This window comes from Megalobrama amblycephala, linkage group LG23, assembly GCF_018812025.1.
Source record: "Megalobrama amblycephala isolate DHTTF-2021 linkage group LG23, ASM1881202v1, whole genome shotgun sequence".
In the NCBI taxonomy this organism is placed as follows: Eukaryota; Metazoa; Chordata; class Actinopteri; order Cypriniformes; family Xenocyprididae; genus Megalobrama; species Megalobrama amblycephala.
In genome coordinates, this window is record NC_063066.1 from 6,823,198 (window position 1) to 6,840,372 (window position 17,175).

Consider the following 17,175-nt stretch of genomic DNA (forward strand, 5'->3'; position numbering starts at 1 on the left):
CTGCAGTTCTCTTGCAAATCTCTGTTCGGGAAATAATTCTCTAACCCAAAATATAGATTTGTTTGGCATTTCTGTTAGTTCTGGGTGGAACCTGTTCTTAAGAAGTTGAATATACCTCTGACCGGAAAAAAAGCAGTTTATTATGCTAACTTGCATTAAGGTATCTAGGCTAATGAACTCTGGCCATCTGTAAGGGTTGTGCCCTGTTCCAGGAAGTGGAAAGGATGGGTGTCACATTGTGTTTCCTCTGTAATGAAATTATTAGTATTCTTTTGCTTTAAGTAGTGAGATGTTGTAATGAGTACAGTGTGATTATATGACAATCCAAAAAAGAAAATAATTATTTATTTATTCATTTATTGGTATTCTGTTTCACTACTGAACATTATTTATTTATTTGCTTGTTTATCTATTTATTTGTTTTTCTATTTTACTTTAGCCATTCTTGTTTACTACATTATGTATTTATTTATTTATTAAGTTTTACTTTAATCATTCTTTTTCACTAGCTATTTATTTATTTATCTCAAAAATTATACTTTTATTTTTTTATTGCTAAATCCTTTACCTCCTTTATATACAGTTCATATAATAAAAGCACAGGCAGCTTTGGCATGATGTTGGCTGTTTGCCTGGTGAGGCCTTGTACAGCAGCACTAAATAGATTTTTCGAGAAAACAGAGGCTCATCTGCCTCTGAGCTTTGACACTGATAGGATGTGTGCCAGCACTGAAGAGTTCACCGCAGTAGCTCACTATCACCAGTAGAGGAGCCCTTGTCTCTTATGTAACTGTGGGCCACATTACACTTGTGCTGAGGTGTCTTATGTAGCAGGATGTGGAGAACTGTATAAGGCATTCATTGCAGGTAGCACTTTAAACATCTGCTTGCTAAATATCTCACAAATGGGTAAAACTGGAAAAGAGATTTCCTGCCTTAAAGCCTGACAATGGAGCTTTTCACAGGCAGTCAGTTTGACCTATGGTTAACACTGCGGTTTAGAGGCTACATTTTATATAACATGCCGTTAAATATTTGTCTCTCCAGGACAAAGTGATGACATCCAAAACTGCATGTCGTGTTCTTTGCTATTTTACGTTAACAGTTAATTAGTGGTTTGCAGACAGCGATCACTGTGTAATTGCCCAAACCACCCTCAGGTATCATTTCAGTTATGTAACACCTGAGATTCTTCATGGAAAATATTGAATGAATCCACGGTATGTAGCCGAAAGAGAAGTTCACAAAACTGTGCAGCGAATGTGACAGGTGGACATCCATGCAAAAGCATAGTTTGTCAATCATCAGTTAATGTTCATGTTCTGAAGTGTAATATTTTGAGCACTTTTACATGTGTTGCAAAAGGTTTTACTTGTCAAATGTCATTACGCCTTTAAATGTGGATTTATAATTTGAAGGTCAATTATTCGTGAATATACACTTGCATCAATACTTGCAGCACACAAAAAAAGTTGACTATTTACTGTAGGCCCTTATCTCTTCAATGGATCACAACATTGAGACATTTTGAAGGCGTGTCAGTGCTCGCTCTTTTCCACGCAGTCACAATTAATGAGAACTGAAGCATTCAAGCTTTAAAAATAAATAAGCTTAAGTATGACAATGTTGAAAACATGGAGAGAATAACTTTTTCATTAAATCTGCGGGTGGATAATTGAAGTACTGGAAAAAATCAATTGTGTGTATGTCCATTGTATCATAAAAGTAGTTTTTCGGTCATTTCGGTCATTCAACACAAAGCTATTGTATGGTGTCAGAAAACTTGGATTATAGTTCATAGTTCATATAGACACTTTTATGATACTTTAATGATGCTTTTGCTTCCTTTTGTAGCTTTAAAGCCTCAGCCCATATGAATTGTACCTGGAAACGAGTGACTGTTCCTTATGTCTTTCATGGAAGAAAGTATAGGTTTGGAACAACAAAAGGGCATAATAAAATAATTTGAATTTCTTGCTGAATTCAGAGAATTCAGAATTCTGAGAACATCAAAATGCTTATTAATGCACATCTTTGTTTACTTATCTGGTAAGGCACAATTCCAACAGGTTATGACCCTGGTTATCTTTGAAGTGTTCAGAGTCCAATAGAAACCCTTGTTTTATTTGGGAACACCTGATATATATGAAGATACAGTAGGAACTCCTACTGTTTCTTATACAAACCCGATTCCAAAAAAGTTGGGACACTGTACAAATTGTGAATAAAAAAGGAATGCAATAATTTACAAATCTCATAAACTTATATTTTATTCACAATAGAATATAGATAACATATCAAATGTTGAAAGTGAGACATTTTGAAATGTCATGCCAAATATTGGCTCATTTTGGATTTCATGAGAGCTACACATTCCAAAAAAGTTGGGACAGGTAGCGATAAGAGGACGGAAAAGTTAAATGTACATATAAGGAACAGCTGGAGGACCAATTTGCAACTTATTAGGTCAATTGGCAACATGATTGGGTATAAAAAGAGCCTCTCAGAGTGGCAGTGTCTCTCAGAAGTCAAGATGGGCAGAGGATCACCAATTCCCCCAATGTTGCAGCAAAAAATAGTGGAGCAATATCAGAAAGGTGTTTCTCAGAGAAAATTACAAAGAGTTTGAAGTTATCATCATCTGCAGTGCATAATATCATCCAAAGATTCAGAGAATCTGGAACAATCTCTGTGCGTAAGGGTCAAGGCCGGAAACCCATACTGGATGCCCTTGATCTTCGGGCCCTTAGATGGCACTGCATCACATACAGGAATGCTACTGTAATGGAAATCACAACATGGGCTCAGGAATACTTCCAGAAAACATTGTCGGTGAACACAATCCACCGTGCCACCGGCTAAAACTCTATAGGTCAAAAAAGAAGCCATATCTAAACATGATCCAGAAGCGCAGGCGTTTTTTCTGGGCCAAGGCTCATTTAAAATGGATTGTGGCAAAGTGGAAAATTGTTCTGTGGTCAGACGAATCAAAATTTGAAGTTCTTTTTGGAAAACTGGGACGCCATGTCATCCGGACTGAAGAGGACAAGGACAACCCAAGTTGTTATCAGCGCTCAGTTCAGAAGCCTGCATCTCTGATGGTATGGGGTTGCATGAGTGCGTGTGGCATGGGCAGCTTACACATCTGGAAAGGCACCATCAATGCTGAAAGGTATATCCAAGTTCTAGAACAACATATACTCCCATTCAGACATCGTCTCTTTCAGGGAAGACCTTGCATTTTCCAACATGACAATGCCAGACCACACACTGCATCAATTACAACATCATGGCTGCGTAGAAGAAGGATCCGGGTACTGAAATGGCCAGCCTGCAGTCCAGATCTTTCACCCATAGAAAACATTTGGCGCATCATAAAGAGGAAGATGCGACAAAGAAGACCTAAGACAGTTGAGCTACTAGAAGCCTGTATTAGACAAGAATGGGACAACATTTCTATTCCTAAACTTGAGTAACTTGTCTCCTCAGTCCCCAGACTGCAGACTGTTATAAAAAGAAGAGGGGACGCCACACAGTGGTAAACATGGCCTTGTCCCAACTTTTTTGAGATGTGTTGATGCCATGAAATTTAAAATCAACTTATTTTTCCCTTAAAATGATACATTTTCTCAATTTAAACATTTGATTTGTCATCTATGTTGTATTCTGAATAAGATATTGAAATTTGAAACTTCCACATCATTGCATTCTGTTTTTATTCACAATTTGTACAGTGTCCCAACTTTTTTGGAATCGGGTTTGTACGTGTACACGTAGACGCCACATCAAAATCAAAATATACTATATTGTTTTTAGTTACCTCTTAGGTGTCGCACAGTAACTAAACATGTTGTCTTTCTTAACTCAGATATGGCAGATAAAGAGAGATAGAGACCACCTCATTAACCAGGCAAGATAATGTTATCTCATCATGACTCGTAATATAGAATGTCACTTAGGCAGCATTTGTTCTCAGTTCTAATACTGTCAGCATTGTGTCTGGTGAGCTTTCACCTCAGGATCTCCATAAATGGAGGCTGAGAAGTATTGATGAGTTGTGAACAAGGGTGTTTTGCCTGGAGTTTTCCGTTTTGGCTAGCAATCTTGTTTGTGTGCCTTGGTGCTTTAAGTCTGCACATAATGGAGCCTCACCTGCAGTGGCGTGACTTGAATGGAATGACTCAACAGTCCTCGTTTTTTTAAAGCAGACAGAGCAAGACAGGAGCACGAGTGTTGGCACTCGTGTTGGCCGCCCCAGTCTAGGATCCCATTAAAGGACCAGGCATGATGCCAGAGAACAAATTTCAAAAACCTGATTGCTGTACCAAGCCATTTGTTACACCGATCGATCAAAGCGGATAAATAACGCTTTCTACGACATCATGATGTTTGTAAGCACTTCTGTGATGTTGTAATGGAAAATGCCCTGGTCATCAAGAAAACATGTTGTTGATGTGTTACCAGACCTCATACAACTGACAAATCTCCCACACGCACACCCACATCTTACCAAAAGTGGATTTTGGACGTCATCCTCTATGTATCATGCCCATTAGATTAGATTGATTCTGTGCTGGCAATGTCAGACGTTGCTGTGAGCTTGATAATAAGATGCTTCAGACACTCATTAGCTGATCTGCGTGACAATCTAATACATGCCAGCAGCTGTCTTGAGTTCTCCTTTCCCAGACTCTGTGCCCAGTCTAGTCTAAACATCAGGATCCTTATAAATCTCATTTACTCATCGTCATGTTTTCCAATCACATTTATTCTGTTGAACACAAAAGGAGATGCTATACAGGATGTTCACACTGTTCTTTTCCTTATAAACGTGAAACTTCAAAAATCCTTTCAAAAATCATCATAAGGGGCCATTTGCACAGAATGCAAATAGCTCCTTTGTAAGTCGAGCTGCACGATTAATCGAACACCCGTGCGATCTCATTCCTAAATGACAACGATTCGTCTGTGTCTATTAAACGTTTGACTAAATTACACTGAAATATTCAAATCTGTTACAAATATGCATATTATCACAGAAGTACTGGGATAAAAGTTTATAGTTCAAATATAAACACTGATGTCTATGGCAGTGATCAAAAGAGAGCAAATCACCTTTTGAAAGTAACTTGGCGCTTCAAATAAAGCCGTTTTTTAAAGTCTATTTTAAATAGACTGATGCAATTAACATTTTGTCAGAACCTCTAGTAAATTGCATTATTTTGTTTAGTTATCTGTTCAGTATCGTGGAAGAAATGTGATCTCTGTTTGAAAAGGGAAAAAAAAGTGATTCTCAATTTAACCAGAATCGTGCAGCTCCATTTGTATGCAGGTCATATTGGTTTGGAATGACATGAGGGTGAATAAAAGACCCACATTTTCTACAGGTTTTCTCCCCACTTAACCTAAAACAACAATAACCTATCTATAAGGATACATCTTTGAGGTGGAATCACATAGTGACTCATATCACATATCATATTTATCAGGAACAGATAAAGACTGATTTCTTTGAGGCAGGTCCAATGCCAGTGAGATTGTCTGCTCTCTGCAGTGCTGAAGGGTTCAGCAGTCCGGATGGAGAGGGTGGGGCAGCACAGACTTTCAGGATGCAGGGATCAGCCCACAGGAAATAGGCCAGGAGATAGAGGCAGAAGGCTTTCACTTTTATTTCATCTGTTTCAATATGTAAAGTGATATTGTTGTGAGTCTGGAGACATTAGAAAAAAATATGCAAAGGAAAATCTGGTTGATTTTACACTGTGGCCTAGTTGTATGTTCTGGTTTTCTACCTTACTGAATAATGGAAACTTGAATTGTTATCACTTTCTTGAGAATATAGTTATATAATAATAATAATAATAATTATTGTAAATATTTATTTATTTATTTACAAGATGTAATATAAGTCTAAGGTGTCCCCTGAATGTGTCTGTGAAGTTGCAGCTCAAAATACCCCATAGATTTTTTTAAATGAATTTTTTTAACTGCCTATTTTGAGACATAATTAGAAATGCGCCGATTCAGGCTGCGGCCCCTTTAATTGCTCGCGCTCTCCGCCCCCTCCCGAGCTCTCGACTCTATCACTGCATAAACAAAGTTCACACAGCTAATATAACCCTCAAAATGGATCTTTACAAATTGTTCATCATGCAGCATGTCTAATCGCATAAGTATGGTATTTATTTGGATGTTTACATTTGATTCTGAATGAGTTTGATGGTGCTCCGTGGCTAACGGCTAATGCTACACTGTTGGAGAGATTTATAAAGAATGAAGTTGTGTTTATGCATTATACAGACTGCAAGTGTTTAAAAATTAAAATAGTGACGGCTCTCTTGTCTCCGTGAATACAGTAAGAAATGATGGTAACTTTAACCACATTTAACAGTACATTAGCAACATGCTAACGAAACATTTAGAAAGACAATTTACAAATATCACTAAAAATATCATGTAATTATGGATCATGTCAGTTATTATCGCTCCATCTGCCATTTTTTGCTATTGTCCTTACTTGCTTACCTAGTCTGATGATTCAGCTGTGCACAGATCCAGACATTAATACTGGCTGCCCTTGTCTAATGCCTCAATCATGGGCTGGCATATGCAAATATTGGGGGCGTACACCCCGACTGTTGCGTAACAGTCAGTGTTATGTTGAGATTCGCCTGTCTTCGGAGGTCTTTTAAAAAAAATGAGATTTATATAAGAAGGAGGAAACAATAGTGTTTGAGACTCACTGTATGTCATTTCTATGTACTGAACTCTTGTTATTCAACTATGCTGAGGTAAATTCAATTTTCAATTCGATGGCACCTTTAAGATAATAATGACATCATTCACCAAGAAGTGACATCTTTTTAGTGGTCAAACAGCACAAACATTAGTAATTATTAACAATGGATTTGATGAATTTTGTGATATTTTGAGGTATTGTTTGGTTTGTCTCACACTGAAATATTCCACTCTGCTAAATTTTCAAAATACATGGTAATGCCAAAATAAAAAAAATAAAAAAATAAGTCACTGTCAATCCTTCACTGAGCAATGACTAACTAAAATTTAGCTCCAGTTAAACATACCTGAACCAGCTAATCAAGATCTCATTAGGCAATCTAGAAACTTCAATGCAGGTGTGTTGAGACAAGCTGGAGTTAAACTCTGCAGGACAGTTGCCTTCCAGGACTGACTCTGGAAACCTCTGCTTTAGGGCACTTTTATAATTGTAATTGCTTTATAATTAATAAGATTTAAGAGCATGACCCCAGCATATTTCTGACCATCTGGTAAACCTTTTACCTTTTATTTACTAACTTAAATTTCAAAACAAGTATGGTGGTAATTTATTAAATATTTTCAAGTTAGTACTATAGGTATAAGGCAGGCCTTTTTGCGGCACCAGATTTGCACTGCAGTCAGTGTTTAAACCTAATCTGGATAAACAATAGTTTAATAAGCGACATAATCTTTAAAGAATGTTCAGTATTGGTCAAATGAGGTCCCACGCTTGTGATTGTTGCTTAATGTGCATGACACACAGCTTCACACAACAAAGTGAAAAAGACAGTATAATAATTAGCAAATTTTCTCAGCACAGGCGTATGCCAATGACCGTACTTCGAACTTGCATCTGGCGTGAAGACTAGCCAAAGAAAACTGAAGTGGTTCATTTCTTTTTGCCAAGTTTTGGGCTTCTCCAAGCCAAAAAGCAAAGTCTGTTCTTTACTAATTGCCAAGCAAACTTCCCTGTCCTTCCATTTGTATCCCAAATAACCAAAATAGTGAATTTTATATTTAATCACCATGCTCTCCATAAACACATTTTTCCTAATAGCACAGGCGATCACAGGCTTTTTCCATATAAGCCTATAGAGAAACTAAGCTTCAAGGCAGTCAAAGAAATTCTAAATCAAAATAACTGGCGGCTAAGGCTGAATGGGATGGAACATATTTAGAATTATTTATAACGTACACTGTTTTCATGGACTGTTTTTATGTCCTAATTTATTGGTTTGATTTGTTGTCTCAGTGTACTTTCCATTACTTCCTAATGGGTTTAAATTAAAGAGCCTGAGAGCAGTTTAAGTTAAAATGTTATCAGTCTTCAAACTTACAGGGGGTTTTCTTAAATTAAATCTTAAATTTGTGTCTGGAGGTTACAGACATCAGGATGCTATTGAGTTAATGATCTATCTCTTCTTTGGTGTGACCCAAGCTTCGAGTCATAGTTTCCTGGATATTTGTGTACTTCCTGTAAACCTGAAGAAAATATTTTGTTGTTTGCGCTTTTACCGATCCATTCCCTTCATCCCCAGTAATATAATCAAAAGCACATGCGAACCCAGATGAAAATACTCTAGCAGGAGGATCAACGCCCCCTGTGTGCTTTCATTTACTGCTCTAATTTTAGCTGAAGCTGTATTGCAGTTCTGAAGAGCCTAATTTGAAGGAGGTAAAAGTGTTCATTCATCAAGGACTGGGTGCGTCCAGCTTGATGCCAGTTCCATAGGAGATGTAGGTCATGGAGCACCGTACGACTAGCAGTATGTTTACACAGGAAAAATCTCGGAAACCAGATGTCTGAAAATAGTCTAGTGCAACAGATCAGCACCTAAACGCCTCTGAAAGGTTAATATGTCTGCAAGATGTCAGTTGTCTAACCTCTAGCTACTGAGCTTCTAAATAAAACCACACTGACCCTAAGATCCAATTGTTTTCATTGAGGTCCTTAATTGGCTTACTGTGTAACAGTAATCTCCTGTTATCCTCTGAATTAGTGTCTGAGCTGGAGAGGAGAGCTCGGTGTGAAACTACAGGTCACAGTCAGGGTCAGCAGCTTGTGGTGAACTACTCATAGGCCACGTACACACCGAAAAGTGTCAGGAGTGACAACCGCATTTAAAGGGTTAGTTCACCCAAAAATGATGAGTCTGTCATTAATTACTCTCCCTCATGTCATTCCAAACCTGTAAGACTTTTGTTCATCTTCAGAACACAAATGAAGATCTTTTTGATGAAATCTGAGAGCTTTCTGTCCCTCCATAAACTGCCTTTGCAATTGAAATTTCTTCAAAAATTTCTTAAAGAAATCGGAAAATGAATCCATAAGAATTGAGCGATTTAGTCCAAATTTTCTGAAGAGACTTGATTGCTTTATATGGTGAACAGATTGAATTTAGGCTTTTATTCACATAGTTTTGAATAGCTGTTCAGATCCGTTTCATATACACTGCGTCGAATTTTTGTAAATACGGTTGTCACTACCTGCATTTCTTTTTTTCTGAAGTTAATTTTTTTTTACTCCTGTAAATGACTGAATTATGTGTGTGTACTGAACAGGATTAAGCACTAAATGGACCATATGCACGGTTACTTCCTGGTTTTCGTTGAGCCAGCTTGGGCATTTCCGGTGAACTGTAATGAAGTAGCTGTCATCGACACAAAACCATCAATGGTTGACTTTTTAGTAGGGTTGTCAAAAGTTCTGACTTCTGTACCTAGTTGGTACTGAAATTTAAAAAATGGGATGCTTTAAGCGTTGTTGAGCAGATTCGTAAACACCTCTGATTGGCCATTGTGTTGACATGCTCATCGAATAAGTCTGTGATTGGCTTCAAAACATTTTATTCAATGAATCTAACTAGAGTGCACAATAAATCTTTAATTTATAGTGTGTTGATGCTTTTTTCACACAAAAGTGTGAAAACTGATGGTCAAATTGAATTTTGCAAGGGAGGAACTTGTCTTATGTTTGAATAACTAAATTAATGCTAGGCTTGACTATTTAAGTGACTATATTATGGCTATAAACTAAGTATTACACTATTGATGCTGTTAAAGCTACCTCAGAACATTGAAGATACCAACAAGTGACATTTCACCGGAAGTTTTCCAGCTGGCTTATATTATGGCGGAAGTTCCGTGCATATGGTCAATTGACCTTTCGCCGGGAGTTTGATTGACAAGCGATCTAACCAATCAGAACGCCGCATCCGCCATTTTGTCCGACAAAGCAGCCAGTAGTTAAAAGATTAACCTCGATGGAGTTAAACTTGAAAAATGGTGTGTATTGACGTCTTTCCGCGTTTGAAACAACATTCATTCTCATGTTCATGGACTAATAGGAAGAGATGATCGGTTTTTACGAGCGGTTGAGCTGAGGATCTACAGCAATCTGTCACGACCATGGTCACGACACATTAAAGAGCAACAAAACGGTTTTTATTGTTTGAATTTCTTTAATAACTACACGGTTTGAAAGCTGGGACTTTGTTTAATATCATAAGTAACCTGCTCTGTCTTGTCTGTCGATGTGTGGTCAGTATCCTCTTTGTTCCGCGATGTATTTTTCACTGCGTGTGGAGTGACAGCGCCACTGCTTGTCGGACAAAGCAACAGTAACTAAGGGGGGCTGGGCTCGGCGAAAGGCGAATTTCAAACTTGTGACCCAAAACAGCTTTTCATTGTTTCTTTTAAGAGATTGAATATGTCATAGCTTGGATATTTCCCATCAACAACTTTATAGTGTCCATTGTGACACAAATTGTTTCACTAACAGCTTTATTTAGCTGACTATGACATTTTGCCTAATGAAATATGCAGAGTGCACATTCAAGTTTGTAGCTCTGCCAAGCGTGACGCCAATGACAACATTTATCTTTGTTTGTGTCACTGAAAATCAGACTAAATACCTTTTGTATTATACTATAAACCCTTTTAAAAGCAACATTTCCTGAGTAAGGGAAATGCCTAACGCTGTTAATGAATGCAAAGAAATTGGGAAATTTTATTATATTTTATTTTATTTATTTATTTTGAGATTTGATGTTTAAAAAAGATTATCCAAATCAACAACTACATTTGCTTGCAGGCTGGAGTTTACAACTCTGTTTCAATGGGCAGCGTTTTTTTTTTGTGTTTTTTTGTTTTGTTTTTTTTTTAAATACAGCTTTTGTTGAAAAAAAAGATTTGATAAGTTTAAATGTACTTGTCTAATCATAGCTTGTGCTATTTTTATGCTGCATCTCACGGAAAAATTTACAGAGGTTATGTTTCTTTTTTTTTTCTGTTTGTTTTGAGGTCCTTGAAAAATCTTGAAGGATGAGGGCCAAGCAACAGCCAGAAGCAAAAGACATGACGTGGCCCTTTCCACATATAATGAGGGGTTCCCTGTCTACAAAAACAGGCTGCGCGGAGTTCTTCAGCATGTATGTTTTTCTCATTTGGAAACAAAGGCCTTGGTAGCAGAGCTCTGACTCATCTCAACTTGATTTGCTGATTTCGGTTTCCCCTGTGAGTACAAGAGGGAACAGGGAAGAACCAGATACAACTGGTTTTCAACTGTTTTGTAACTGTGAAGAGTCTTGGAGGGAGCACAGTATATGAACTATATACACTATGTGTGAAAAGCATCTATGATTATTCTGTTGGTATAGTTCATATACTGTGCTCCCTCCAAGACTCTTGAGATGAACAAAATTTTATTTATTTATTTATTTATTTATTTATTTATTTATTTATTATTTTTTATTATTTTTTTGGTCTTTTTTTAAATGCTTCATTTACCCTAATAATAATAATAATAATGCATTGAATAATAATGATAAGTAATGCATTGAATAAAACATTACATTTTTAAGTTGAAAAACTTAAATAGTGTTTTCTTGTAAAAATATACTCCAATAATATTTTTAATTTAAAATTTCGATTTAGTATTATTATTTTTATTATTATTATTATTGCAGTGTATCTGGTCTTTTTTTTTAAAAAATGCTTAATTTACCCTAATAATAAAAATAAATAAATATTTTATTATTTTTTATTATTATTATAAATTGGTGTTTTGAAACAAGACTAAATATTGCATATTATGATTAATTATTATTATTATTATCATCATAAAATTTAAACATTGTAAACATATATTTAAGAAAGATATAAATAGTTCCTGCTGAAAAACAAGCAGCCTTCCTTGTTGACAAGCATTTTTGATTACGTAGCCCTTTCTCTAAATTTAAGGACCATTAACTTGGAGGAAATGTAGGAAAGTGACTCATGGGTAGAAGTGCAAAATAGGTTTAAAGATTGACCAAATTTAGAAATCATACGCCTCACCTGTTTATTTAGCCGGATTCTCTGGGAGCCCTGCCCAGGAAGGCCATTCAAATGGGACATTGTGAGTGAAAAATGAATGAATTTGCTGTACCAGCATCCCACTGAAAACAAATCAGGCAATAACGTCTAAAATATCTCATGCAGAAGTATGACATAATGTTTTACTTTTGGTTGTGGTAATGTGGGTGTGGGGAGTGGTGGTATGACATCTTGGGCAGCCAGTAATCTTTGCCGATTTTTGTGACTCGTGTTGCTATAGCAGCCAATGACTGCGAGAGTAACGGCTGATGCAAAAAAAAAAAAATGTTCTCCCCAAGACTCAGTTTTGCTGTGGTTTTGACAGAGGAAACTGGGTTGAGGGTGGAGTGGCCTATTTGAAACACACGAAAGGCATGTGCTTTTGATAAATGACATTTTAAGTGCACTTATTAAAGTTATTTCATAATTAATGAGTAAGATTTTTAGTACAACTAACAAAATAAAAGTTTTATCTCTAAAAACCCCTAAAATGCATAGTGCCATCCCTCATTTTGTTGTGTTGTGCACTTGCACAATTTACATGCAGCATTGAAAAGCACATGGCAAAAACGTGTCAAATTTGCATGTCCCTCCTCTCGAAAGACCATGTCTGCGTCATCAGGGCCAGCCACTTCCTGCTTCACTTCCCCTGTCTGTGTTTACAGTGACTTTGTATTACTATGGAAACCATCCCCTTGCCTACAGAGATTACAAAGAAAAGAAAAAAAATCAACTGACATAATCGCGCCATTTAGGAAACTCTTATTCACGTCAGTCGACCCTGTCGAGATGCATTGAACGCTGACCTGAATTCCTGCCGCTTTCAAAGAAACCAGATTTTGAAATCTTCCACAGACTTTGTCCTTGTTTTAACTGATTTCTGTTGTGAGTTTTAGGATAATAAAGGCATTTTATTGATGTTCTTCCTGGGCTACGTGAGACTTTTCCTCCCATGGTCAGTGTGCTTTTCAGATCTCAGGCCCTTGTATGCCCATAAACACTTTAATGTCTCATCAGGGGGTGTGTGGAGTTGGTGGGGGATGGGCGGCGTTGGCTTATGGCAGACTAATTGTAGCCAGCTTATCTTACACAATCTGTTGTGAGCTACGTAACGCAGTGACGCCACATGTCGACATTTGTTAGGATGTTTATAGCCAATGTTGTTAGTGTTGTCCACCCACATCATGGGCTGTATATAGAAAGAAATTAGTGTATGAAAAAACTTTAGAAATCGTGGTCTTGTTTATCCAATGCATCCTCTGGACTATGTTATACTGACATTAGAAACATCTGTGTGGTTAACTAAAGCCTTAAATCAAACCTTGCTTTGTGTTTTTGAGCCTTTTTACCAGAAATGACAAAATGCGTGGACTAATGTTGCAATAAGGGATAGTTTACTAAAAAACAAAATCTGTCATCATTTACTCACCATCGGTTTGTTTCGTAGAACACGAAAAGAGCCATTTAAAACGGTCCAAGATGCTCTTTTCCACACTATGACAGTGAATGGTGACTATAGCAAGTCCTTTTGTGATTTATGACTTAAATGTATGTCTATTCCTCACACAAAGCTATATGACTTTAGAAGACTTGAAATATAGTGAATGACTAATTTGGACGAGTTTAATGATGTGTTTATGGTGCTTTTTTGGTCCTTTCTAGAGTTTGGCAGCTCCTGGTCACCATTCACTTTCATTGCAAACCTCTACAATGCGAGTAAATCTTCATTCTGGGTGACTAAATAATGTCTATCACCAGCCATTGGCTAATAAATTCTTAGATTTTACTCGCCAGTGTGCGTTTTAGAGGCTAAGTATACGTTTAGCATAGATATATTTTCACTCGCTCAACGCTGACTGAGCGCTTGAGAGTTTTGTTCTCCGTTAATTGATCTGTACTATTTCAATTCAGCTCAATGGATGCGCAGCGTACCTGTATTTGACGTACCGCGAACTCTAGTGTGAAGTCAACTGCTACATGTAACAATATTCTTTGTTGTATTTTCCTTTCAAAATACGGAGCTTATTTGGAATTATTAGCAATTAAGAGCATTCAGATCTCAAACTCATTGGCTGGTGCTCATCTATTACCGTCTCTGTTTTGATTTCAGCTTGATTAATATTCATGAACCCAGAAGCTCATCATTCCTTAGTGCATTGTATATTATTATTAGTAGTAGAATTAGTAATAGTGTTATTATCTTTTAATAATACTAAACTGTACATATACATAACATGTATATAAACTCAAATATATTTTGTTCAAAAATTCTCCTTTTGTGTTTTATAGAAGAAAATCAGAATTTTTTGTGTGTTTCAGCAGCATCCACAAACTGAAAGAGACATTGTGTCGATTAATGCTTTCTCTTTTAGGAAAGTACCCTGTTTTCCTGTAAATGGTTAATATTTCCTCAGAGTCACATGATGTGTGGTATTCACAGTTCTGTCACATTATAGTCATGTTTTATGTGGTTAAAAAATCCAGTCATGTTACTTTGCCGAACTGTTTACACAGGAAGTGCTAAATCTTGATCATTAATTACTCCAGGAATTCTGCCAGGTGATATTGTCGTATTGCCTCACATGGTGTGTGATCATGTTAATCATCTTTGGAAACAGCGTCCTCTTTACCTGAGGTGTAAGAGCTTAAGAGACAGGAATAAGAGCTGCTGGCATGAGCTCTTCCAGGCTCCTTTGATTAATGGTTAATCTCTGCTCTCACACATGAAGTCCACAAACCGAAGCTGACGTGTTTACTCTCGTTGTCATGTCTCTCTTCGTTGACAAATGGATGACTTTGCCCTTTCAAGGACATGATAATGTATCCTCACCGTTTATTTGCAGTTTGCAGCCTTGTTAATGTTACATAGCCACCGTGACAATGTGTAACCGTGCCCATTTCCATTTTTCAACAGAACGAAATGAAACGTGCCAGCTCTCTTGCCACCGGTGTACAATACTTTAAACTCTGCCTTTGCCAATATTAATGGATCAGTGAATTTAATTTTGCATAGATTTATAATGGTTATAATGTGGTCAAGATGTTAAAGGTTAGCAGCTGTGAGAACAGCAGTTTGCATAAGGCCTTAAAGATTATAGACTCCAAACAAAATTAAAATATTAAAAAACAATAGCACAATAAAATATACAGTATTTTTGAAAGAAGTCTCTTATGATCATCAATGCTGCATTCATTTGATAAATACAATAAAAACAGTAATATTGTGAAATATCATTACAATTACAATTTAAATTAAATTTAAATTTCTGTGATGGCAAAGCTGAATTTTCAGCATCATTACTCCAGTCTTCAGTGTCACATGATCCCTCAGAAATCATTCTAAAATGCTGATTTGCTGCTCAGAAAACATGTTTTTGTCATTATCAGTGTTGAAAACAGTTGTGCTGCTGTTACACAAGCTTTTAGACTCTCAATCACAATCAGTTACTGACCAATACAACTTAAATACCCACACAATCGTTCTTCTTTACCCCATCGTGTTTGCCCTGCTTTTTAGGGGAGTTTCAAAACCGCTTAACATTCAGGGTTTTTTTAACCTTCACATTGTTGTAAATTTATTCTGACATGTTATAATGAAGAGCTCAATTCCTCTAAAGCCAACTGGCCAAAAAAACAAACAAACAAACAAAAAAACAGGAAGATCTTCATAAAAGTAGACAGTCTTGTCTCATCACACACCCGGTTGCCTGGGCGTACAGTACACTACACCGTTGTGTGTATGCAGCATAGATCAGTGTTGTTGTCGGTTGCCTGGTAACATCAGTATCTCATTCTCCGTGTTGTGACTCAGAATACATTACTACAGACAACCACGCTTTGAAATTAAGACAATCTACATGATGAAATCATGATGAAATCTGTCAAATGTACAAACAGGTTCATTCTCATATTAATTATTATCATGGTAATATAACTTTTTCTTGTTGCAAAAAGTAGCACTTCTGTCTCTAATTTGACTGTATTGTGTGTACGGTATACGCCTGCCATTCTACATGCAGTCTCTGGTTTAAATTGTCTGTTTCAAGACCTTTAACATGGCACTTACACAGGTGGCTGAACATGTCAAACTCTATTTGCTCTAAACAGCTCACACATGTCTTTGAGTGTCTATGTGCAGAAGCATTTGCTACTCTCGCTTGGGAAAAACAAGCCTCCTGTGACACAGATATCAATTAGCATTAGATAAAACTTCCGGCTTGGAGTGCACAGCCCTGATACAGTTAATCACATGTCCCCAGTATTTTTTTTTTTTTTTTTTTTTTAAGAAATACCTATCAGTCCCTATTTCCTGAAAAGGCCCTATTTCCTGACTAGAGTTATCTAATCGGTACTGACATTTTTAAAATGTGAAGCTTTGAGCACTGTTTAGTGGATTCGTAAACACCTGTGATTGGCTTCAGTGATCAGCACTGTAAAGATGTTGTAAATAGTCATCAATGACGCTCTTCACTGAACGCTCACACAGATTCACACAGGAGCGTTTGAAAGCAAGCGTCTATCGCGGACCAGTTCACTGATAGACGCCTGCTATGTCAAATGTTCCTGCTCCAGCTTTCAAAACGCTTTCAAATTCAAACACTTCTGTGTGCTTTCAAACTCTGCTGTGTGTTGATCATTGTAGCCAATCACAGACATATCTGATGAGCGCGTGAACACGATGGCCAATCAGAGGTGTTTATGAATCTGCTCAACAGCGCTCAAAATGTCACATTTTTAAAATTTGAGTACCGAAGTTGATACTTTTGACAACTCTATTCCTGACAGATATCTCTTGAAGGTGTTAAGAGATATTTGCTCTGTCTGTGAACTCTGGGCTTTGTAAACAATAATAACTTGTATTATGTATAGCATAATAACATATATAGCCATTTTGATCATTATGGCTTTGCAGACATCCCTTGTGAAGATCCATGCGGACATCTCTTTAACGCACTTTTAAAACAGAGTTAATACAGAAAATACTGTATATGGTAAAAGAATATATTCAAGTGCTTAACTGAATGTAATGTTTTTAGACAC